We start from the raw sequence: 25,250 nt of genomic DNA on the forward strand, positions 1-25,250 counted from the left end.
GTGTGAATGTGGGATGTGTGGAGTATGAAAGAGGGATGTGTGGAGTGTGATGGGGGATATGTGAAGTGTGAAGTGGGACATGTGGAGGTTGATATGTGGAGTGTGAATGTGGAATGTGTGGAGTGTGAATGTGGGATTGTGGAGTGTGAATGTGGGTTGTAGGCAGTGTGAATGTGGGTTGTGTGGAGTGTGAATGTGGGTTGTGTGGAGTGGGACATGGGGGGCAGGATGTTTCAACGTGGGATGTGTGGAGTGTGAATGTGGGTTGTGTGAATGTGGAGTGTGGAGTGGGACATGTGGAGGTTGGTATGAGGAGTGTGAATGTGGGTTGTGTGGAGTGTGGAATGTGGAGTGGGACATGTGGAGGTGGGTATGTGGAGTGTGGAGTGTGGAGTGGGTTGTGTGACTGTGGGATGTGTGGAGTGTGATTTGTGATGTGTGGAGTGTGGAGTGTGACCTCTGAAGTGGAATGAGTGAATGTCGAATATGTGGAATGTGAATGTGGGACGTGTGGAGTGTGGAGTGGGACATGTGGAGTAGGATGTTTCAACTTGGGATGTGTGGAGTGTGGAGTGGGACATGTGGAGTGTGGAGTGAGACATGTGGAGTGTGGACTGAGACGTGTAGAGTGTGGAGTGAGACGTGTAGAGTGTGGAGTGAGACGTGTAGAGTGTGGAGTGAGACGTGTAGAGTGTGGAGTGAGACGTGTAGAGTGTGGATTGAGACGTGTAGAGTGTGGAGTGAGACGTGTAGAGTGTGGAGTGAGACGTGTAGAGTGTGGAGTGAGACGTGTAGAGTGTGGAGTGAGACGTGTAGGGTGTGGAGTGAGACTTGTAGAGTGTGGAGTGAGACGTGTAGAGTGTGGAGTGAGACGTGTAGAGTGTGGAGTGAGACTTGTAGAGTGTGTGTGTAGAGAGGAGACGTGTAGAGTGGATTGAGACGTGTAGAGTGTGGAGTGAGACGTAGAGTGTGGAGACGTGTAGAGTGTGGAGTGAGATGTGTGAGAGGAGACGTGTAGAGTGTGGAGTGAGACGTGTAGAGTGTGGATTGAGACGTGTAGAGTGTGGAGGAGACGTGTAGAGTGTGAGGAGACGTGTAGAGTGTGGATGAGACGTGTAGGTGTGGAGGAGACGTGTAGAGTGTGGATTGAGACGTGTAGAGTGTGGAGTGAGACGTGTAGGACGTGTAGGAGGAGGAGGAGGAGGAGGAGGAGGAGGAGGGGGAGGAGGGGAGGAGGAGGAGGGGGAGGAGGAGGAGGAGGAGGAGGAGGAGGGGGAGGAGGAGGAGGAGGAGGAGGAGGAGGAGGAGTGGTGCAAATGGCAGTGGGGAGACATTGCGATGACGACGAAGAGAAGCATGTCCGGAAGCAGGAGAGGTCAAAATGAGCCATCTTGGCATACGTAATAAATGGATGGTGTATAATTGCGCCAGGTGGGGTGATGCTTCAGACGGTGATCGATGTCCCCCTCAGCCATTTCTTGCTCCGATTTTCTCACATTAAATACATCGCACGATGGGATTTAAAATATTGCCATTATTTGTGATACTTCGTGCCAACTAACAAGTGCGGTCCCTCTTTCAATAAAACATTTGCAAAATATAAATAGGTTTTGACGTCATTTGTTAAGCGAAACCGGAAACATGGTCAAGAATGTTCTTCCAAGCGTCGGTATTTTAATGGTTCCTTGACAATTCATGAGGTTCATCCCTTGGTGGCGTTGTCATGGTGACGGTCTTCTTCACACCTTTGAAGAGTTTAAATGACTCGATTGAAAAGAAGCGCCGTGTGGTTTCAAGTGCACGAATTAAAAATGGTGGTTCGTCTTTCATTTTTGATTAGTCGCGTGTAAACGATGTAAAGTGAATGTTTTTAAAATAGACGTTGACTTCCTTGAGGGTCATCGATGTCTGGCAGATATCACGGAGACAAACACGATTTACAAGATGACATGGGAGAAGAGAAGATTATTTTTGTGACGTCAGAGCGCTGTTTCCGCCCCCTTTGTGTGTCGCTCCGCGACGTCAAGCAGTCCCGTAAACTGTGGCCTTTCGTTCCCAATCAAGTACGATTCCGGTCAATACGGAAGGGGCCCCTGAACGTACGTTGAAGCGCCCGGAAAGAGCCAAGATCTTCGAACTGGTGTGAAAACCGTTGCGAGTCGGAGTCTGTCGGAGATTGGGCTCAAGAGCAAACAGGCGCGGCATCGTGAGCTCGGAACGCGGCCTGTCTTTCTAATTCGTCGTTTGCCTCCTTCAACTCCTCCATTTATACCACAGTTGTCTTTTTCGAACACCATTTTTCCCTTCGTTTCCACTTCGGATCGAGACGTTGCGCCGCCAATTGGCGTCAGTTACAGCGCCATTCTCATCTCGTTCCACCAGCATGGGAAACGCGGCGCCGACGAAGAAAGGAAATGAAGCAGAGAGCGGTAAAGATAAGGGTGGGGGGGGGAGCATTCCTACACCTCATCAATGTCATCATTCATACTCCTTTCCTCGGTATAATCATCTCTCACCAATTTTAACCTTCAAAAATCTACCACACCGTCCTCCCCCTTGTGCCATGTATCTGTTCTATCCTTCCCCCAACCTTTTTGTCCCCACCCCCCACCACTCCATTTTATTCTCCCCTCACCCTTGTATTTCTTCCCCCCCCACCTTTTAATATATACCCCCATTGTATTCCTCCCCACCCCTATATTCCTCACCCCACCCCTTATATCCCCCTCCCCCTTGTATCACCCCCTCCTTGTATTCCCCTTCACCCCTCCTTATATTCCCCTCTCCCACGCCCCTTGTCTTCCGCTCTCCCCCCGCCGCCCGAGTTCCGCTCTCCCCCGCCGCCCGAGTTCCGCTCTCCCCCGCCGCCCGAGTTCCGCTCTCCCCCGCCGCCCGAGTTCCGCTCTCCCCCGCCGCCCGAGTTCCGCTCTCCCCCCGCCGCCCGAGTTCCGCTCTCCCCCGCCGCCCGAGTTCCGCTCTCCCCCGCCGCCCGAGTTCCGCTCTCCCCCCGCCGCCCGAGTTCCGCTCTCCCCCGCCGCCCGAGTTCCGCTCTCCCCCGCCGCCCGAGTTCCGCTCTCCCCCGCCGCCCGAGTTCCGCTCTCCCCCGCCGCCCGAGTTCCGCTCTCCCCCCGCCGCCCGAGTTCCGCTCTCCCCCGCCGCCCGAGTTCCGCTCTCCCCCGCCGCCCGAGTTCCGCTCTCCCCCGCCGCCCGAGTTCCGCTCTCCCCCCGCCGCCCGAGTTCCGCTCTCCCCCCGCCGCCCGAGTTCCGCTCTCCCCCCGCCGCCCGAGTTCCGCTCTCCCCCCGCCGCCCGAGTTCCGCTCTCCCCCGCCGCCCGAGTTCCGCTCTCCCCCGCCGCCCGAGTTCCGCTCTCCCCCGCCGCCCGAGTTCCGCTCTCCCCCCGCCGCCCGAGTTCCGCTCTCCCCCGCCTTCCCCTCCCTCCCCACGCCCCCGCCTTCCCCTCCCTCCCCACGCCCCCGCCTTCCCCTCCCTCCCCACGCCCCCGCCTTCCCCTCCCTCCCCACGCCCCGCCTTCCCCTCCCTCCCCACGCCCCATTTATTTTCCCTCCTCCCCCTCCCCATTTATTTCCCCCTCCCCCCTCCCCATTTATTTCCCCTCTCCCCCTCCCCATGTATTCATCTTCTCTTTCTCTTTCTCATTCTCTCCCCCCCCCCTCCCCATGTATTCCTCTCTCTCTCTCCCCCTCCCTTTATATTCCTATGTCTCCCCGTCCCCATCTATTCCTCTCCCACCCCCCATGTATTGCTCTTTTACCCCCATGTCTTGCTCTTTTACCCCCCATGTCTTGCTCTTTTACCCCCATGTCTTGCTCTTTTACCCCCATGTATTGCTCTTTTACCCCCATGTATTGCTCTTTTACCCCCATGTATTGCTCTTTTACCCCCATGTATTGCTCTTTTACCCCCATGTATTGCTCTTTTACCCCCATGTATTGCTCTTTTACCCCCCATGTATTGCTCTTTTACCCCCATGTATTGCTCTTTTACCCCCCATGTATTGCTCTTTTACCCCCCATGTATTGCTCTTTTACCCCCATGTATTGCTCTTTTACCCCCATGTATTGCTCTTTTACCCCCATGTATTGCTCTTTTACCCCATGTATTGCTCTTTTACCCCCATGTATTGCTCTTTTACCCCCATGTATTGCTCTTTTACCCCCATGTATTGCTCTTTTACCCCCATGTATTGCTCTTTACCCCCCATGTATTGCTCTTTTACCCCCATGTATTGCTCTTTTACCCCCATGTATTGCTCTTTTACCCCCCCCATGTATTGCTCTTTTACTCCCCATGTATTGCTCTTTTACTCCCCATGTATTGCTCTTTTACTCCCCATGTATTGCTCTTTTACTCCCCATGTATTCCTCTTTTACTCCCCATGTATTCCTCTTTTACTCCCCATGTATTGCTCTTTTACTCCCCATGTATTGCTCTTTTACTCCCCATGTATTGCTCTTCCACTCCTCAAGTATTGCTCTTCCAACCCCCCCTCCCCCAACATCCTCATGCATTCATCTCCCTTGATCCACTGCATCGTCCTTCTCCTCATCCGCATTCTGGTCTACAATTCCTCTTTCTCCCCATTTTGGTCTGTGAATCCTTTTTTCCCCATTTTGGTCTGTGAGTCTTTATTTCCCCATTTTGGTCTGCGAATCCTCTTTTCCCCATTTTGGTCTGCGAATCCTCTTTTCCCCATTTTGGTCTGTGAGTCTTTATTTCCCCATTTTGGTCTGTGAATCCTCTTTTCCCCATTTTGGTCTGCGAATCCTCTTTTCCCCATTTTGGTCTGCGAATCCTCTTTTCCAAATTTTGGTCTGCGAATCCTCTTTTCCCCATTTTGGTCTGCGAATCCTCTTTTCCCCATTTTGGTCTGCGAATCCTCTTTTCCCCATTTTGGTCTGCGAATCCTCGTTTCCCCATTTTGGTCTGCGAATCCTCTTTTCCCCATTTTGGTCTGCGAATCCTCTTTTCCCCATTTTGGTCTGCGAATCCTCTTTTCCCCATTTTGGTCTGCGAATCCTCTTTTCCCCATTTTGGTCTGCGAATCCTCTTTTCCCCATTTTGGTCTGCGAATCCTCTTTTCCCCATTTTGGTCTGCGAATCCTCTTTTCCCCATTTTGGTCTGCGAATCCTCTTTTCCCCATTTTGGTCTGCGAATCCTCTTTTCCCCATTTTGGTCTGCGAATCCTCTTTTCCCCATTTTGGTCTGCGAATCCTCTTTTCCCCATTTTGGTCTGCGAATCCTCTTTTCCCCATTTTGGTCTGCGAATCCTCTTTTCCCCATTTTGGTCTGCGAATCCTCTTTTCCCCATTTTGGTCTGCGAATCCTCTTTTCCCCATTTTGGTCTGCGAATCCTCTTTTCCCCATTTTGGTCTGCGAATCCTCTTTTCCCCATTTTGGTCTGCGAATCCTCTTTTCCCCATTTTGGTCTGCGAATCCTCTTTTCCCCATTTTGGTCTGCGAATCCTCTTTTCCCCATTTTGGTCTGCGAATCCTCTTTTCCCCATTTTGGTCTGCGAATCCTCTTTTCCCCATTTTGGTCTGCGAATCCTCTTTTCCCCATTTTGGTCTGCGAATCCTCTTTTCCCCATTTTGGTCTGCGAATCCTCTTTTCCCCATTTTGGTCTGCGAATCCTCTTTTCCCCATTTTGGTCTGCGAATCCTCTTTTCCCCATTTTGGTCTGCGAATCCTCTTTTCCCCATTTTGGTCTGCGAATCCTCTTTTCCCCATTTTGGTCTGCGAATCCTCTTTTCCCCATTTTGGTCTGCGAATCCTCTTTTCCCCATTTTGGTCTGCGAATCCTCTTTTCCCCATTTTGGTCTGCGAATCCTCTTTTCCCCATTTTGGTCTGCGAATCCTCTTTTCCCCATTTTGGTCTGCGAATCCTCTTTTCCCCATTTTGGTCTGCGAATCCTCTTTTCCCCATTTTGGTCTGCGAATCCTCTTTTCCCCATTTTGGTCTGCGAATCCTCTTTTCCCCATTTTGGTCTGCGAATCCTCTTTTCCCCATTTTGGTCTGCGAATCCTCTTTTCCCCATTTTGGTCTGCGAATCCTCTTTTCCCCATTTTGGTCTGCGAATCCTCTTTTCCCCATTTTGGTCTGCGAATCCTCTTTTCCCCATTTTGGTCTGCGAATCCTCTTTTCCCCATTTTGGTCTGCGAATCCTCTTTTCCCCATTTTGGTCTGCGAATCCTCTTTTCCCCATTTTGGTCTGCGAATCCTCTTTTCCCCATTTTGGTCTGCGAATCCTCTTTTCCCCATTTTGGTCTGCGAATCCTCTTTTCCCCATTTTGGTCTGCGAATCCTCTTTTCCCCATTTTGGTCTGCGAATCCTCTTTTCCCCATTTTGGTCTGCGAATCCTCTTTTCCCCATTTTGGTCTGCGAATCCTCTTTTCCCCATTTTGGTCTGCGAATCCTCTTTTCCCCATTTTGGTCTGCGAATCCTCTTTTCCCCATTTTGGTCTGCGAATCCTCTTTTCCCCATTTTGGTCTGCGAATCCTCTTTTCCCCATTTTGGTCTGCGAATCCTCTTTTCCCCATTTTGGTCTGCGAATCCTCTTTTCCCCATTTTGGTCTGCGAATCCTCTTTTCCCCATTTTGGTCTGCGAATCCTCTTTGTTTTGTTTGTTTGTTTGTGAACAGTATTACGGAAAAACTCCTCGACGGATTTCGATGAAACTTGGTGGGGGGGTTAGGTCTTGTCCAAGGATCATGCCATTAGATGTTGGACTTGGTCCAAAATCCAATATGGCCGCTATGGCGGCCAATTTGAAAAAATATTTAATTTTTTTTTTCTTGCATTTCTACATGTTATAAGTGATTTCCAACAATAAACATGCCAAAATTATAATTGCGGCTGATTTTGGAACTTCAGGTGGATATACCAACGTAAAATCAATTTTCGTCTCAAGGAATCTAGTTATGACGAATGAATTGAGTATGTAAAAGTTAAAAGTAAAAGGGAAAGTTGCAAACTATAACTCTGTGAGCACTGTTGACATCAAATTGAATGAATAGGATATCAGGTTCACTTGAGTGACCTAGCAGTATTGGTGGCGGAGGTTTTGCACTCTACCGAGTGCTCCCCCTCTAGTTTTAATCTGTTTTCCTGTACTGCAAATCTTTCCCTCTTAAGTTTTTTTCCTGTTGTAATTTATTTATTCATTTATTTTTTGCTTTCCACTTTTGACTTGAAAAAAAGAAAAGAAAACATTTTAAAAGTCGGTGAGGTGAAGCTGCTATTAATTATTCTTCATCATAATTGTTGTTGTAAGGGTGTTGGTAGTTCCTATGGTAACCTTGAATTTTTGGCATTTCATTTGTTTCTTGAATGTCACAACGTCAGCATGCCAGCATATCACTGGTTTACAAGTCCCGTATTGAAGATGCCTTAAAGTCTAATCATTTTAATCACTACCATTATCGTCATTTTGTACCTAAGAGAACTTGATCAGTCATATGTGTGAACTCACTGCGGTTTACAGCAACTACATTTTAATTGGGTGGTCACAAAAATGTGTTATTGTATACATCGCGGTGTAATTGCTGATAAAAGATTCATCTATCTATAATTCCGTGTGCGTGTGCGTGAGTGCGCGTGACTCCTGTTTCTCAACAACCACTGGTCCGATCTAATTGAAACTTGCCAGGTATATTTCTGGGGCCCTGTGGATGTGCCTTTTCAAGGTTTGATATTAATTGGACAAGTGCTTCCCAAGTTATGGCCATTTATTTACCAACCAATGAAAGGACACGTTGCTGCGTGGCGGCGTAGGCCGGTGCACGGCGGGCCGACGATGACGTCACGTGCCGTGCCGGTTACGATGGGGATCGGTGCCTTAGTTACCGTCGCATAGGAGTGGCAATGGTCAATGGCAGCGAATGTCGTGGCAAGCAAAGACAGGGAGGTAAACTTGATTTTAATTAACTCTGTGTGTGTAAGTATCACAGCAGTTGTTACTTCAATGCAAGTGATAATTATAATTCGTGGAATGCAAGTGAACATTCCGTTCGGGCACGCACCACTTCCGGATAGTGAGGACTTAATGTATTCTAATAATTTCTCGATTTCTTATGCGCATTTATAGATAAACACAATGCCCCAATCCAGTCGTCGTTTACGAGAGTGAAGGAATGAACGGCCTGTGTAGTTGTTTTTGGGGGGCAGAGGGGTTTGCACGTACGGGCATGCGAGAGCGAAGGAACGGCCTGTGTAGTTGTTTCTGGCTCGCGGTTTGAAGGGTTTTTGTTTGTTTGTTTTGGTTTGCATGCACGCACGTACGGCCATGCACGTACGAGCACGCAAGAGCGAAGGAACGGCCTGTGTGGTTGTTGTTTGTGGCTCGCGGTTTGATTTATTTATTTATTTTTTCTTGCACGTACGGGCACAAACTCGTATCGTAAATTTTTGAAAGCTTTCATTCTCACATCTCAGATGTTTAGCTTGAAGGTCTGTGGAGTCTGGCTGTTGCCCACCCTTGGTAGCTCCTCAGGGTGTAATCTGTGTGACCATCATTTTATTAATCACTCTCAAAAGGTTTTTCTTCCTCATCAGATACTGAAATGTTTCACAGCTTTTCCTAGTTGCTCTAAGTTGCAACTTGAAATTGATTCTTCGGATTCAAATATTGAAAGTTTCTTGAACAAGTGGTTAAGCTGCTGAAGTGTATTATGTTTGTGAGGTAGATGGAGGAATTTCATCGTAAAGGTAGGATTGTGTAGTATAGCATGGTCCGTGGACGAATAGGAGACATCTCAATATAAATTAAGTAGGGGAAACCGTGAGCTTAGGATTGTTACGCGTCACCACACGGGGGTGGGGTGGTGGGGGGGGATATGGGGTCGGGGAGGGGGAAGGGACTGGTGGTGCTGTGTTAACTATCGGGTTTAAGGCTAGTTTCTCCCAGTATGTGTTTGCCCCTGTGACCTTTTCCGACGTTTTTACATTTACAAAGCTGGAAATAAAAGAACCACGTTTTTACGCCAATAACAACAAGAACAACACAGCTGTATATTTCCGAGCAGGCAAAAACCCTGCCTAACCGGCTTCATACCGGTAGGCCACGCTCCCTGAGGTTGATGATTGGTCGGGGTGACGTTAGAGAGGGAAGAAGGACAAGAGAGACAACAAGGCAGTTGGAAGCAAAGCGTGAGGCTCTGGTCCCTCTCAGCACGACAAAATAGCAGCGTGATTCTCATTCGTGCTCATGTCAATTTGCTTGTGTGCTGGAACAGGACGATGGCCATTGTCTGTTCAGCTGAGTCGCAAAGTTTGTACGCTTCACGAGAGGGAGATGATCGGCTGGAGACGGCGGTCAGAACACAGAGCGTCTCTCGCTTGCTTCTCCTCGACACGGTCAAGAAGATTGAGCGATTCTTGTTGTTTGTGTTGTGTGAATTTGCTCGCGTACTGGAGCAAGATGTTAGCCATTGACAGTTTGGCTGGGTCCTGAAGCTTATGTGCTTTGGTAGGAGAAAAGGAGGAGCGTTTCTCTCAGCAATAACTTGGCAGTCTCCTGTGTATGCTCAAGGAAGAAGGCGGCGCTATTTGCTGTGAGTGAACCTGGTTCTGCGAGAGGAGTGGTGTGGTAATCTCGATCGTGATAAGAAACTGTATGGCAGTTTACGGGCTCCTTGCATTGAAGACCATCTGCCCGAATTGCCTCACGTACGTGAACGCAAAGAGAGAGCGACTTCACACCATTTTTGTGTGTTTCCCACACTGGCTTCAAGGCTTGACGTCCGTGAGGCTTCAAAAGGTTGTCTCTGCACACAAAGCTGAGTGCCGGAACATAAAGGGAGGAATTTCTTTCATTTTTTTATCTTTCCCTTTGTCTGTGTTTGTGATTGAGTGGAGACATCTCAAATTCGGATTTACTTTTACTTCACTTTTCAGGATCTCCCTTTGCTTTATTTTCATTATAACACGTTGATTTTATGTTCATGAAACCATTATTTGTTCAATTTACTTGTGTTCGTGTTTTTGTTGTGGGTTTGAGATTAAACCCAGATTTTTACGTTTCTTCTCTCCATTCCCTGAATTTGCCTTTATTGCATCCATCAAGAATTGTGTTCAATCGCATCTCTGACCTAAGACTTTTAAAAACCCCAGTTTGCTATGAATGTTCGCTTTCCATCAACCAATCTTTTTTTTCCAACTTCAGTGACAACTCACCCCTCTCACCCCTCACTCTCAAAGCAACCATCCCACTCTACTCCCTCCAAGCCTCCCCCTCACCTCTCTCAAAAACTCCCCCCTCACCTTTCTCCCACCATTCATCCCCCTCACTCATCCTTCTCAAAGTTGCCCCCCTCCCATCCACAAAGCTGCCTCCTTCCCCTGCCCTCTCACCTCCATCTCTTCACTCCACCTCCTCAAATCCTCAACTGTCTTCTTCCCTTCCCCCTCTCTTGTCCCCCCTCTCCCCCAGCACCACAGAGCCTTTTCTCCTCCTCATTCGGCCCCCTCCCCGAGTTATTCTGCAATCCCCCACACTCTTTCAACAACACTCCTTACCTTCCCCCCCTCGTCCCTTGTCCTTCCCTCCCCCTCCCCCACCCCCTCCACCCAAAGCCTCCTCCCCTACCTCTTCATTAAAAGTATGGACCTCAAATATCCGGGGCCTTCGCTCAAACCTTTCAGATCTTTCCATACAGGTTGCCAGTGACAAACCAGACATAATCTGCCTAACAGAAATCTTCCTCCCCTAAGACGTGTCTGACTCCCAAGTATCTCTCCCTGGTTACTCCCTCCTCCGGTTTGACAGACCTGAGCCTCGCCCTGGTGGAGGAGTTGCTCTCTTCATCAGAGACTCTATTCCTCACTCTCCATGCACTGCCCTCACTCCCCAACACCCCCAGGAATACCTCTGGCTAAGGCTTCCCTCCAATCCCACCTCTTTTTTATATGTGTACTGTACCGTCCACCTAACAGTGATGATATGACTCAATCTACACCTGACTATCCCAAAACATGGACTTCTATCTTCTCATCCAAACTCTCTCTTCCTCATATGTGGCGACTTCAATTGTCATCATGCCAGTTGGCTAGGTGTGGCTACCTCTCTCACCTGTCATGGCAGCTCAGCAAAAGCTTTCTGCGACTCATCGGGACTGACTCAACTGGTCAACTTCCCGACCCGGATCTCAACCAATGGTACTCAATCTCTTCCGGATCTGATTTTGACAAATTTCCCTGACAATATCTGCTGCTCTTCCTCCGCTCCAATCGGTTCTTCTGAACACGTCCTTGTCAAAGTGGACATCTCTCTGGCTATTATCAGAGAACCACCTCACCGCCGTTGAGTCTGGCATTTCACTCAAGCCGACTGGCAGGGTCTCCAAGCAGCCATCAAACTTATAGATTGGTCTCCTATCGCTACTTTCTCTAACATCAACTCATCCTGGGAATTCTTTCAAAGAAACTTGCTCTCCCTCATGCACAGATTTATCCCCTCTCGTCTTCAGTTGTCCTACCCTTCCTCCCGCCCTTGGTTCACTGAAGCTTGTGGTGAGGCAGTTGTCCTGAAACAACTTGCCTTTGCCTCATGGAAAGCAAACCCAACTGAGGGCAATCTCAGTTCCTTCCATAAAGCTCGGAACAAGTGTGTACCTCCCCTCAGGAGAGGCAGAAAGCAACATTTTTCTAATCTCAAGTCTGGACTCTCAAACCTCTCTCCCTCCTCAAAATCCTGGTGGTGTCTAATCAAATCTGTTTCTGGTGTATGTTCCCCCTCCATCCCCTCCCTTAGGGCCCTGTCACACCTTGACGTTTTAGCCAGCGTATGGCAAGGTGTCAAAATATATCTAAAACGCTGACGTACGCTGAACTTTTGATGGTTTTTTTTTAAGTTTTGGGCGTATAATAACGTGTTGGACGTATGCATAACGTGTTAGTAACGTGCACAGAACGTTTCAATCACATATAGATAACTTGTACCAATGAATGCTGAGCGTGTTGTCGGCGTTCACAACCTATGCCCAACGATAGTCTAACTTATGCATAGCGCGGCAGTGTATTGCCGACGATCACATGGCGTAGGCTGTTCATAGGCTGTAGCTCGACGATTCAAATCGTAACCGCACTAGAAATCGAAGTATGAAGCCGCTGTCACACCTTGACGTTTTAGCCAGCGTATGCCGACGGATGAAAAATTTTCCTAACCAAGCTGGCACACGTCGAATACGTTATGGGTAAGTTTTGTATACGTTAAGAGCACGCTGGCATATGTTGTAGTACGCTGGCAGACATCGTAGTATGCTGGCATAAATTGTCATACGCCGAGTACGTTGGGAAATTTTCAGCATGTTGAAAATTTCTCGACGTACTCAGCGTATGACACACGTTCCGCATACGCTGGCCATAAGTTGTAGGTACGTTACGCGATCGTTGACACACGTTACTTGAACGTTACTCATAAGTCGAAACGCGTCAAGGTAATGGTTGGGGTCAGTGTTCCAAACTCCCTGTTTTTTTTTTGTTTTTGTTTTTTTTTTTTCTTCGGTATGACGGTGATGTTGACACTTCGATTTCTAGTGTGGTTATGATTTAAATCGTTGAGCGGCAGCCTGTTAATTATATTATATTATAACCGCGTGTGCAGTGTTCAGACCTCTGGACGATACTTAAGCATGGCTTACGGGCCACCAAATATTTTGGAGTTTTAAGGGAATACATGCTTTTTCAGTTAAACTGCAAACTTGGAAGTCATTTAAAACTTCTTTAAATTATTGTTTTGACCCACCTATGGACGAGGAACATTGGATTCCACCAGTGTAAACATTCTGACTTCCCTTGAAGAGGTTATGACATCAAAAACAAAGATATATTGCACTAATATTGGACAGTGGGTAAATGCTATCTGGAAGTCTGCTGGTTATCATGAATGAGAAGCTGAACGGTGTCAACTTGCTTCTGTATCCATCTTGTTCCCTTTCCATCAGAAGAGCAAGGATACGGTCAATCGTTAACCTCTTTGGTGTAAAGGCTGACTGCTCTGGACGCTGGTGCTCAAGCAGATGGTGGCGAACCCTCTCAATAATTATCTGAGCAAACACCTTGCCCGGCACGGAGAGCAGCGTCACCCCTCAGTAGTTGTTGCAGTCCTGGCGATCACCCTTCCCTTTCCAGAGGGACAACAAGGCCCCTCTTAAGGCCCAGTCACACCTTGACGTTTTAGCCAGCTTATGCCGATTTTTTGATAATTTGTAGAAAACGCTGGTACACGTCGAATACGTTATGGGTAAGTTTTGATAGCATTGAGAGCACGCTGAAAAACACTGCCATACGTCGTAGTACGCTGGCTTTAAACGTTGTACTTTGCGGTTGTCCTCAAATTTTCCATGCTTGAAATTTTAAGACTTATGCCAGCGTATGACTCGCACGTTCCGCATAACGCTGGCCATAAGTTGTAGGCACGTTACGCGATCGTTGACACATGTCAATGGCCATGTTGACACATGACACATGGCCATAGCGGCCATATTGGACTTTGGACCAAGTCCAAAATCTAATGGCATGATGCTTGGACCATACCTAATCCCCCCACCAAGTTTCATCGAAATCCGTCAAGGAGTTTTTCTGTAATACTGTTCACAAACAGACAGGGGTGAAAACAGTAACCTCCGTCCATCTTCGATGGCAGAGGTTAATTACATTTGTGCCATAACACCTCTCACGATAATGTAGCTGAGCTGCTGAAGGCAGTCAACATTTTTAGCATGGCGAGCTCAGTTGAAATAAACTGGACGAAGAGTTTTGCTTCTTACTTAGGACTAACAACAGGTTTTTCTCTCCCTTCATTACCTGGCAAATTGTCTTCGAGGATTTACTGTTTGGGCATGCATTTTGGCAATGATGAAAGTGTTCAAATAAAACTGGGATGGTCTACCGGTCAGTACTCGATAAAGTTTGCTCTTAACTCCATAGGTGGAGAGGTCTTCTCAGCAAGTTATCCTTTTGTGGAAGATCGTTAGTTATCAATAATTTAGTTACCTCCACTCTTGGGCACAAAATCAAAGGCTGGTAGATTTCACCAGCAGGCTGATGACATTCCTCTTTTTCACTGTTCTTGCTTGATCTCTCTAAGGTCGATGTGTTTGCACTTCCACTATACTCTCAGTGTTGTCAATGCTTGGCAGTCTGTTGCTGTGTCATGAGGCCAGTTCTTACACTGCCTCGGTGTTCTCAAATTAACCAATTTTATTTAATTCCATCTTTTCAAGCATATATATATATATATATATATATATATATATATATATATATATATATATATATATATATATATATATATATATATATATATATATATACTCAAGGACTTTTGTCCAGTTGTTTTTGTGGAGTCCGGTCCGGCTTTATCCAAGTACATGATTTACTTGACGTTACAAGAGAAAGGGTGAAGTTTGGTCAAGGCTTCTTAATTGCCACTAGGTTTAGGTGAATTTTTATAATTGGTCAACCTCTTTCCAGTCTTCTAAAGGTATTGAGAGAGTTTGGCTTAATTGTGGAGACTTTTTTTTGATGTTGTGGTTTTAGCCGACTAGAATACTTTTCCTGTATTATCTTGAGGCCATGACTGGGAGATTCGTGTTTTTAAACTCTGTTCGAAAAGATAGCCTGTATTCATTCTGTACTCTGTTCCTTTACACCGAGTCCATAAAAGTATCCTTTTGGGGTTGAGTGTAAAAGTGGTGGCCTCTTCTCTTTCTGTGAAAATGAATGAAAAAGGTGTACTATGAAAGGTGTACTGTATATAGAACTACAATCTCCAAGCACTCAGGTGACTTGCTGTGGAGATTGGTGCACAGTATTCTCCCTTGTAATTTTTCCGTTTAAATATCTGATGTCCCTTTTGTTTCTTGTGAAACACTTTATGATTGATATGTGGATTGTGTGCGACTTGTCAGCCCATCACCCACACAGCAGGAGACGGGGTTTTTTAACTAGGCCATTCCATATGAAGAGGTACATGTAGGTGAAAATTTAGAATTGTAACAAGTATTACAAATCACGAATTACTGGAAAGAGGATAACCTAATGGCATAAATCCAAAATTTCGTGAAGATTGGTCGATCCTGAGACTTTCCAGAGCCTTTCGAAGATTTAAGACTGAATTAGTTTCTTGACTGATCAAAAGGTGGCAATCCAATACAATGGCATGTTCCATGGCTATTGCATTATCCAACAGTCAAGCAATGGCCATTGTTCAGCAGAGTGGTTGATGGTGTTCAAGGTGCTGTCACTAGTATCCTTCCTTTTTCATAAATTTGCGATTGAAAACACCCTCATCTATACGTCACGTGCGTCATGAAGTTGAGTTAAATTTCTTTTTCACAAGGAAAGTACCAATATAGTGTTACGGTTGAGGAAATTCGCAAACCACCATTCCGGTCCCGTAGGTGAGATATCTCTGTAAGTACATGTGTAGTTAGCCCCAAACCCGTTGTTTAGAGGGAATAAATGTGATTCATTCGGGCTGCGACCCTTTGAGATAGTCGTTTTTCTGTTCTATCTATATTTTGAACCAACCACATCTCAACCGCCATCACACAACAACCACCAACCGCAACGCCGCTTCACAACAACAACAACCTCAACAGCCACGACCTTTACCTTCACAACTCGCTCCCGCAAACATCGCATCACCACCATTCCAAGCGTCGCCATGGCCATAAACCACCACAATAAACCCTCCACCACCTTCACCTCTCCTCCTTCTGCCGCCATTCCCTCACCACTTGTGGGCACAGAGCGTCAGGCTGTCCTGGACTCGTACAGGGCGCGCGCCGAGCCGCGGGTGCATAGTGCGGCCTTTCCGAGGAGAATTCGGATCAGGAATGATACACGCCCACTTCTGATCCGTCCAATCAGCAAGCGCGGGGCGGTTTGGCCCCGCCTCCAGGCGCGTCGGAGTAGAATCGGGATATGCAAATTTGAGGATCAGGGGAGACTCACGCCCCTTTTTCTCCGTCCAATGGGCGAGCGTGGCTCCACCCCCGAGCTTGTTCTGATCCAGAAATTTGCATATGGATTCTCCTGCCGGACTATAAAGCGCCGAGCGCAGGGCGAATTTGGGCAGTCAAGTCGGGTCTGGAGGAGAGTCAGTCTGTCGGAGGTCGGAGTCTGTCGGGGTTCGGAGTCTGTCGGGGAGCTGCAGAGAGAGGAAGCCTGGAGCTTGGAGCGCGGTCGAGGTGATTTGCTGCAGTCGGCTGAGGAGAATTGCAGAGGGGACCGGATAGCTCGGGTCCGAAGCAAGGAAGACGGCGGTCAGCGACGAGCTCGCAGTGGAGTCGCTCGTCGCGGGACCCAAGCAAGCCAGCTATCCTCTTTCACCAGAGCATCAACAATTCCCCCTTTTTTTCCCCCCCGCGCTGAGATAGTGTGAAAAGGGGGCCCCGTTCCCACCCCACTCCAAGCATTGCCAAAGAAACCCGCGAAGGAGCGCCGAGTCGGGGCACCACCGCGCCGCCACATTTGCGGCCCATCACAAGACACGGGTAGGATCCACCCAGTCTCGCGGCCCACAGGCCCCGTCTGTCCCCTTGTCTTTGAGGGTGGCCCTTTTCTTTTGCTTCTGAGTAAATGTGTTGTCGGCACCGTCTGTAAAGTAAAACTGTGTAAGTGTTGCCGTGTGCTCGCGTAGTCGGTAGTAGATCTGCATTGTTGTGTTTCTTTTGTTACATCTACTTTTGGTGCATAATTGTTGTAATTGTATATGTGTGCTCTCCGTGTGCCACGGAATAAATGTGCATTATGTTGAACTGTTTTACCCGTTTCGCTTCGTCTTTTCTTTAATTGAATCTCCATCTTGCTTCACGTAAAGGGTTGGTAGTGGGCTTAATACGCCCGATAATTAATCGGAACCGTCGAGGCCGACGATAACACCGCTCGGTTATCCCGATAGTACGGAACGGGTCGCTTAAGTGGCCCGTGTCCGCAGTCGACCTGCGGCGAGGTGCGTTCGCCCGGTCTACCCTCCGCGTGGGTACTTAGGTCGGTCGAATTTGGCGAACAACCCTATCCCACGCGGGGGCTGATTGGCACGATCGTGGTGAGGCCGAAAGGCCCACCCGTGACTAGCTCCCGGCGTTAGTCCGAGAGGGTCACGACAGAATTGTCCGTCCGGTGGGCGACGTGCCGCGATTCGAGTTACGTGGCCGTTCGCACGCCGGCGGGCGCGAATTCGCAACAATATTTGAAATAGCCTGTCATTATTGTAAGTTCATTGACAATGTAAGATGAGAATAGAAGATAATTTTTAATCTTGGCCACCAATCCTTGATGCACGAATCGACTCTTTATTAGGTCACGCGAATCATGCTGTTTGCCATTCAAAATAGTGAGCGCACGTAAGTTGGTGCCACTGTGTTCCACAAAAGCATGAAGATTGAGACTCCATTCACATTGTTGGCAATTCAAGTACCAAAAATGTCCATGGGCTTGGGCAGTTATGCAAGCACCAGTGACACTTTTCACATTAGTTCTGTGGGGATGTCACATCATGTGTCGTCATCAGTGACTGCAAGCAACACGACAATACCTCCATCGTTATTTTCCTTGATGCGCTTCTGCAGGGAAGCATAATGGCCAGTTGTCAGCATACAAGGGTGTGGACTGATGGACCGGTAAATCAATTTAAGAGCCAGTTCATCATGAGTACCCTTTCCCTACTTTGTTCCAAACACGGTGTGGATATCACATGGAACTTCAGCATGACATGCCATGGTAAGGGTCCCGTCGATGGTGTCGGTGGGACCCTTAAACACATCGCAACCGACAAAGTAAAGTCTCGCAGCTGTCATCAATGGTGCAACCGACTTTTATGAGGCTGTGAAGGATTCAATGTCTGTCAATGTCTGTCTCGTCTTGACTGAAATGCTGATGGACAGCGAGGCAGAAATGGGCCTCTTCTCCATCTTTGAGCAGGCTCTGCCCATCAAAGGCATTGTCATTCTCATCTTACATTGTCACTCAACTTACAATAACGACGGGCTATTTCAAATATATTGGTACTGCATCATATCACTGCATTAAAAACTAGAAGGGCACTCGGTAGAGGGCATACCTCCGTTACACAATGCCTAACCCAGTGGAACATATCAGGCCCAATAATTTATTGAAATATCATGCTATATATCGTTTTCAGCCCCGTCTCTCAATGGTTATGAATCACTTTAAAAATTAAGTAATTCTCATATCTGTATCCGAATTCGGATCTTCACCAAAATCAAATCAATTTGTCCTTTTCACACACCCAACCTGTCCACCAAGTTTCGTCCGAATCCGTCCACGACTTCTTGTGATATCGTGCGATATATTGTTTTTGGCCCTATTTCTCAATGATGAAGAATCACTTTAAAAATTATCAGATCGGGATCCGGATTCAGGTCTTCACCAAAATTGAATCAATCCTTCCTTGTCACACACCCAGCCTGTGCATAAAATTTCATCTGGATCCGTCCACAACTGTTTGAGATATCCTGCACACAGACAAACAGACAGAGAGGGGTGAAAACATAACCTCCTTCTACCTTCAGTGACAGAGGTAATGATGGCAAAACCATCAAGGCAAAAAGGTTCACTGCTGAGGAAGATTGCCCTGATTCCTCTTTCAAAAGAGGTGTGGAACAGTCATCAGAAGCTGTCATCCAAAAGGATTCATGCTACTGTGTTTATTATGAAGATCCCCCGATGTACGACGTTGGATGCATATTGATCAGCTGCATGTGCGATGCAGTGGTCGGAGTGCATTCTCGGATGGAGTTCCTGAAACGGGATGCTCCGCTTGGAACCTTTGCATGACCACGAAGTGATGATACAGTCTCCACACTATGGATCTTTGTAGTACCTGTAGAACTGAATGGACACAATCCTTTCATGGTGAATGACCTTGACAGGGTAGAACGTAAGCTCCAAGTGTTTCGGTGTGAACAGGCAGCTCGTTTGAATGTCTCAATATGAACCTCTGTATAATGTATTTGAAAGTTATGGTCACGATATCACACGAGCATTATGGGACCATTTCCTGGGTGTTGTTGTTCGTTTTAATCGTATTTCTAGAGTTTCTAAAAGATTAATAGCGAGTGTGAGAGATTCGTCAATTGTCTTGGAGAAGTTAATGAAGAAGTGTGAAAGATGACTGAATATGCTTGTTCTTGTCAAATTTGGTTGTTTTTGCTTGCTGAAGTTTTTGTTCTATTCATAATTCCATAGCTATCTTGTTTTCATGACAGCTTAATTCATTACCTTACTTAAATAAAGACTGAATGCAAATATATTTGGTTTACTTCTATGATGTCACGTGAGTCACGTTTGTTTGTTTTTTGTCACGCGAGTCACTTATTTTGGCATAGCAGTATTACGTACTGATGAACAGTTTTTCAAAAATTGACTTTTTATTGAACAGTAGTATCAAGTTATTATTTGATGGGGAATGACTTGGTTCAGTATGAGAGTTTTCTATGAATAGTCAGGAATAGAAAGTGGGGTGGAAACTTCCTTCAAGTAGCCGGCGTGCGAGTTATGCATTTTAAAGCGTGATATCTCGGTGTCGAACGATCAAGCCAATCAAATTTTGGCCACAACACAAAGGGCTCAGGATGTAAGAACAGCATGCAGCACATTGATGATCAGCATTTATGATAGTATTGTTAATATTGTGAGGGTAGATGGAGGAATCTAATAGGGAATATGGCATTGTGTAGAGTTGCTTGATCCATTGACATGTCGGAGGCATCTCGTAACTAAGTAGAGAACCTGTGAGCTTAAGTGTTATGTGTCACCACACGAGGCGGTGGTGTCGTGTTAATTTGCTAGGGTTTAAGAATGATTTTTCCCTATGTTTTTATATTTCAAGATCTGCAATAAAGGTGAGGAGCACGTCCCTAAAACCACAAGTGGGCAGAAAGCCCCGCCCTCAAAGGGTGACGACAGGCGAAATCATTCCCCCAAGGGATGATTGATGGGCGTGACGTCAGAAGCTAGCTGAGCAGGCAGAAACCCCACCTTCCGGGTGTCGTGCGAGCAGGCTACTCCCCGGAGGCGGAGGATTATTCGGCATGACGCCTGAAAAGAAAGAGGGCATGGTGGAGCATCATACTGGATAGGACGAGAGATCAGTGGAGCGCACGCATGAGGTCAGTGTGAGGAACGCACGAGGCAGTTGATTGAGGAAGATAATCAGAGGTGGGAGTTCAGGGCTTGCGCATTTTTGGAGAGCCGTGATCAGAGAGAGGCATGAGGCGCATTTTGGAGAGGCGAGAGGTGTTTGAGCGCATGTGACGAGGAGGACAGCACAGTCCTTGTATTTGTGTTGTGGCGATTTGGCTCATGTGGTGAAGCAAAACGCTGGCCTTTGGCTCTTGGTTGTGTCGGTGAGGACAATCGGCACACAAATCCATTACACTGGGGCTGTGAGCCTTGGTGTGGAGTGCTGCTCGCGGATTGCCTGGCGTGTTTGTCCCGTTTCGAGAGAAGCAACGAGGCGCCATTTTGTTACGCGCGTCTGCACGTGTGAATAGAAGCGCCTCAACTCCAAGTTCCACAAAGACCAGCTCTGGGCCAAGCTAAGTACAAGAATACTCAAAAGGAGGGGTTTTCTTTTTATTTTGTTTTCCCTTTGTCTGTAGTTGAGTCTGTGTGAAGAGGTGCCTTGACTGTGGGATTTATTTATTTCATTATTATTGTCATTACCCTTTTGAATTATTATCCTTTGTAAATATTTATTTAATTCCTTAAAGAAGCTGTAGCCGTGTATTTGTAGTGGGGTTCGAGTATAAACCCCCCCTTGTGCTGTGCTCCCCGCCATTGCCCCCCTACCCCCCCCTCCTTTGCCTTTAGGCCTTCAAGGGAAAAGCTTTGCCATCCATTCAGGTAGGGGTTAAACCCCCTAGACACGACACTATTTATAGCCTGTTATTTGGAGAAATGTCATGCCAGTCACTAATGGAATGGCTGCTCTGCTTCTGTGTGTGTGTCTGTCTGTCTGTCCAGGCCATAACTTTTTTTTTACCATTTGAGCTTTCGTCATCAATTTTTCAACAAATCTTTTATTGTGAGAATCTGGAGAGCAATATATAATTGATGAAATTTACTACTATTTTTATGTTTTTTTTTTTCTTGCTGCTGTTTTCATCAAGTTTAGTTTGAGTACAAAGCGGACATGAACGAGATTTGTGTTTTGAGACATTTTATAGTTTGAGCTTTTTTATCAATTTTTCAACAAACCTTTGTTTTCAGAATATGTAGAACACAATTAAATAATTTGGTCAAAGGGCAAAGTCCTAGTTGGTATAAATGTCCCTTTTCTAGCCCGGCCGACACTGTGCAGCAGGAGACGACCATTTATTTAAAAATCCCTTCCTTGTCTGTTTATTTATTTACCATTTGAGCTTCAGTGTGTGTGTCCAGGCCATAACCTTTTTACCATTTGGGATTTCGTCATCAAATTTTCAACACGTTTATTTTGAGAAAAATGTGCAGAGTGCTAATTAGTAATATTTACTTCTTTTTTTATTATTATTATTTTTGTTGCTGTTTTCATCAAGTTTAGTTCGAGTATATAACAGATGTGGATGGGCTTTGCATTTGGGATGCTTTCTCATCCCTTTTTTGCGTTTGTTGCACAATTTAATTTTACGTATGAACCTTACCTTTTCTTTGACTAATATTATTTCTGGTTTTCCTATCACCTCTGCGCTGAAAGCTTAATCTGCCCTTGCTAACATAGTCGTTGCTGAGGCTAAACGGGCAATTTATAAAACTAGATAACTGCATTCACAAAGCAATCGCCAAGGGTAAGCTTCCCTCGGTTTACCCTTGGCAGTCGCTCTCGACTAACCTTTCATTAATGATGGCATATTTATTTTGGTTGAAAAAAAATACTTTTTTGGACTGCCATACGACCATGGCCTTCAACATTTAGGGATAGAGTGTAAATTAAGCAATTGTGTCCCCATCTGCAAATTATCCATAAAACTCAACATCTTTAAAATCAGAGGGAAATTATTCAAGTTCTGATCAAGATGTTTTTTTTGTTAATTAGGTCACAATCTGGAAAAAAAATAGGTCAAGGACACTAATCAAATATTAGGTGCATGACTTCAGGGCAGATAGACTATTATGCAACAACATCTTGGAAGGCCAAGTGATCTTTGAGGTTCCTCATTTGCAAAATTGAGCAATGACAAAACTTTTTTTTCAGACCATCATTTGACCTTGACCTTTAACCCGGAGGGGTATGATGTAAATAAAGCGTAAATGCACCTTGTTCTTGGCTATCTAGTGAGGGCAATTTCATTCTTATCGGACAAATCTTAGTCGAGTTGTGGTGAAAAATGTTAAAATGTCTAATTGGGTCATAACCTTCAAATTAGGTCAAGGTCAAAAAATTGTCAACACCGTCTACTTTCTATTCCCATTGTGATGCAAAATTTCATTCCAAAAGTCCCAGCCAGATCCGAGATTCCGCTTTAAATTGGGAGTGCAAGAAGGAAGAGAGAAACCTAAATGGTGGTTTAGTACTCCTAGGAGTCAAAGAATCTCCCTTCCCCCTCACTCTTTCCTCGTCTCGTCTCTCTCCGTCTCTGTCCCTGTCTTGCTCATCACCAACTGGGCAGTCTACCTAAGTCTGATAGTCCTGCTATGCTTTGCAGCCTGATATGAAATAATTTGTCTTGTCTTGGTGTCATACCAAATGTTGCAATGAGAACATTTTGCTACTCTCACCCCACCAACAACTTACATTCCCACCTTGAACTTTCTGATTGTGCTATGAATTGTCAATGTGGCAATTTGTTTGAAACATTTTGTTTTTTGTGCCAGAAACAAAATGTCTATGTTGACCTAAGTCCTGAGTTTTACTGGACAACTTGCATTCTTCACTTGGTTTGTACATCCCCTGATTGCATACTTCTGAAATGGCTCGTCAAAACTACCTCCAAAGCAGTTTTCATTTTAACGTCTGATATATTTCCACATTTTCTTGTAATGATCAGCTTAAACCTTCTTTTCAGTGCTAAGTCTGCTTACTCAGTTTATGTTTCTGGATCCTAATCTTTCTGAGACTAACATGCTCTAAGATTATAACTGAGTGAATTTAGGTTCATTGAATTGTTTTTGAGCCGATACGTTGTATACGTTGCAACATTACTCCAAAAGCTCAACTTACTTGAGCTTGAATTTTTTAATTCAACAGAATAAATTTTCAGAATAAAAAGACTTTTGTGGCTGCTTGAATTCCATGGACAGAATTCTGATAACATGGAATAGTTCAACAGACCCAGTGGCATTGCGGTTGGATTGTCTGTTCTGAGTCTGGGAGGTCGGCGGTTCGCTTCTGACCCTGGCCCAGTCATACCAAGACTTTAAAAATGATATGTGCTGCTTCCTTGCTTTGATGCTCAACACTGAAAGGATAGAGAATGGATAAAACACTAGGCTGGCATCCATAAATAGGAGGAAATTCCTCTGCAACTGCCCCACAGTGTGGATAGAAAGCGAGGTTGTAAAGACGCTGGTACACAGTGCTCTGGGAAGTCACTTTCCCACAAGCTGTGACCGTTTGTCTGAAATTATAGCTAGTTTCGTCTTGTGTATTTGCCTACATGTCTGTGTGTGATTTGTGTTGCAGTTCCTCAACAGGCTTTAAACCCTGTTGACAAAAAAAGTTCATTTTACTTTGTAAATTGCTTCAATAATTTGGTTACCTGGCTGTAGAATGGCAGTCATCTTGCAATTACTTCTGGCCAAAAAAAAAGGTCATTGGCCAATCTTTATTAACCGATTAACCACAATAGACTTTAAAATGAACAAATCTTTTGAGATTTTTTTTTTGCGAAGTGGTTCTGGAATGTTGATTAACCAGCCATTAAGCATGATGTGACTGTCCTGTTTTTCTTGCAGTCAAGGAGTTCCTGGCACAAGCGAAGGAAGATTTTCTGCGCAAATGGGAGAACCCAATGCAAGTAAGTTGGAAACGCATTTTCTTTTTCCGTTGATTGGTTGGCTTTTGCAACAACTTCGTCAACTACTTTGTTGTGTGCAGTTGGTTTCTCGGGAGCCAGGTCTTTTTGGTGGCTTTTCTGCAAAACTGTCATCAAGTGAAACCTCTTATACCAATCTGCAGGTTCCCCTCAATTTTTTTTAAATCTAGCTATCCAGCGTTTAACTGTTTAGCCAAACTAGTTTCTATTTTGCCACAATTCAAAAAAAAATTACTTGTTGCCAAATCGAGGCCATTGAAAGAACCACTTCTTCGCAAATGTCTCAATTCTGTGTTTGCTTCAAAATCTTGTGTCCTGAATCCCTCCCTCTCTGTACCCATCCTTCCAAGTCGTACCAACACAAGTGGAGGCCAGTTAACTTGGTGTGTGATTTTGAAGGTGATTGGTTACACCTGAGCTAATTTGCAATTGCTATATAAGGGGGTGGACACTTATCCAACCAATATATGCTATTATTCTTGTTTTATATTTTAATTAGTTTTCTGAAATTTATCGAGTTTGTATTTCACTTGGAAGTTGTGGGTTTATGATGTGCAAATAAAGGTAGAAAAAGTCTGATTTAATGCAATTTAATTCCAGGGTATAAGGCAACGAGAGGTGAAACTTCTGAAAGTTCATGTAGACTTTCTATAGGGTGTGTGTGTGTGTGTGTGTGTGTGTGTGTGTGTGTGTGTGTGTGTGTGTGTGTGTGTGTGTGTGTGTGTGTGTGTGTGTGTGTGTGTGTGTGTGTGTGTGTGTGTACACAGAGACATGACAGAAGTAAATAGACACCTTAAATTTATTCATTTCATCTGTATAACACAGTTTTACTCATTGATTTCAACTAATATTCAACTATTTATTTGCAGAAACGAGTTCCTTGGTCTTGTATGACAATTAACTATGCCTCAAACCCAGGGAGCACAGGACCGATGCGGTTTTCAAAGAAGGCGAATTGTTGACCAATCAGAAGGTGGAGTCTGCCAACGTCATGGAGCTCAGAACCTTGGCAATCCGCTTTCTACGGACAATCGGTGATTGTGCAATTCACGAGCAAAGGCAAGGAATCCACAGCTTCCTGTTTTAGTCAATCTGGGCCCTCAGAAAGGTGTCTTCAAGCTGTCAAGCGTTCCATTGAAATAACTCCCCGTTGCAAGGCAGCAGATGTTGCAGAGGAGGTCCAAGTTAGCTCAAGAACTACCGTGTGGTACCTTCATCAACTGGGCTACATTGGGAGAGCAGC

General features: G+C 45.8%; 1 long non-coding RNA gene across 1 annotated transcript; it reads left to right on the forward strand.

Annotated features, from left to right (window-relative positions):
* The first annotated feature begins 1,646 nt into the window (after window positions 1–1,646).
* On the forward strand, window positions 1,647–24,744 carry LOC147025345 (uncharacterized). Its single transcript, XR_015059466.1, has 2 exons — window positions 1,647–2,429; window positions 23,928–24,744. It is a non-coding gene; the product is annotated as an uncharacterized LOC147025345 (long non-coding RNA).
* Window positions 24,745–25,250: the final 506 nt, after the last annotated feature.

This window comes from Eptatretus burgeri, chromosome 6 (assembly GCF_056783735.1).
Source record: "Eptatretus burgeri isolate ZD-2024b chromosome 6, Ebu_testis_v1, whole genome shotgun sequence".
Classification (NCBI taxonomy): Eukaryota; Metazoa; Chordata; class Myxini; order Myxiniformes; family Myxinidae; genus Eptatretus; species Eptatretus burgeri.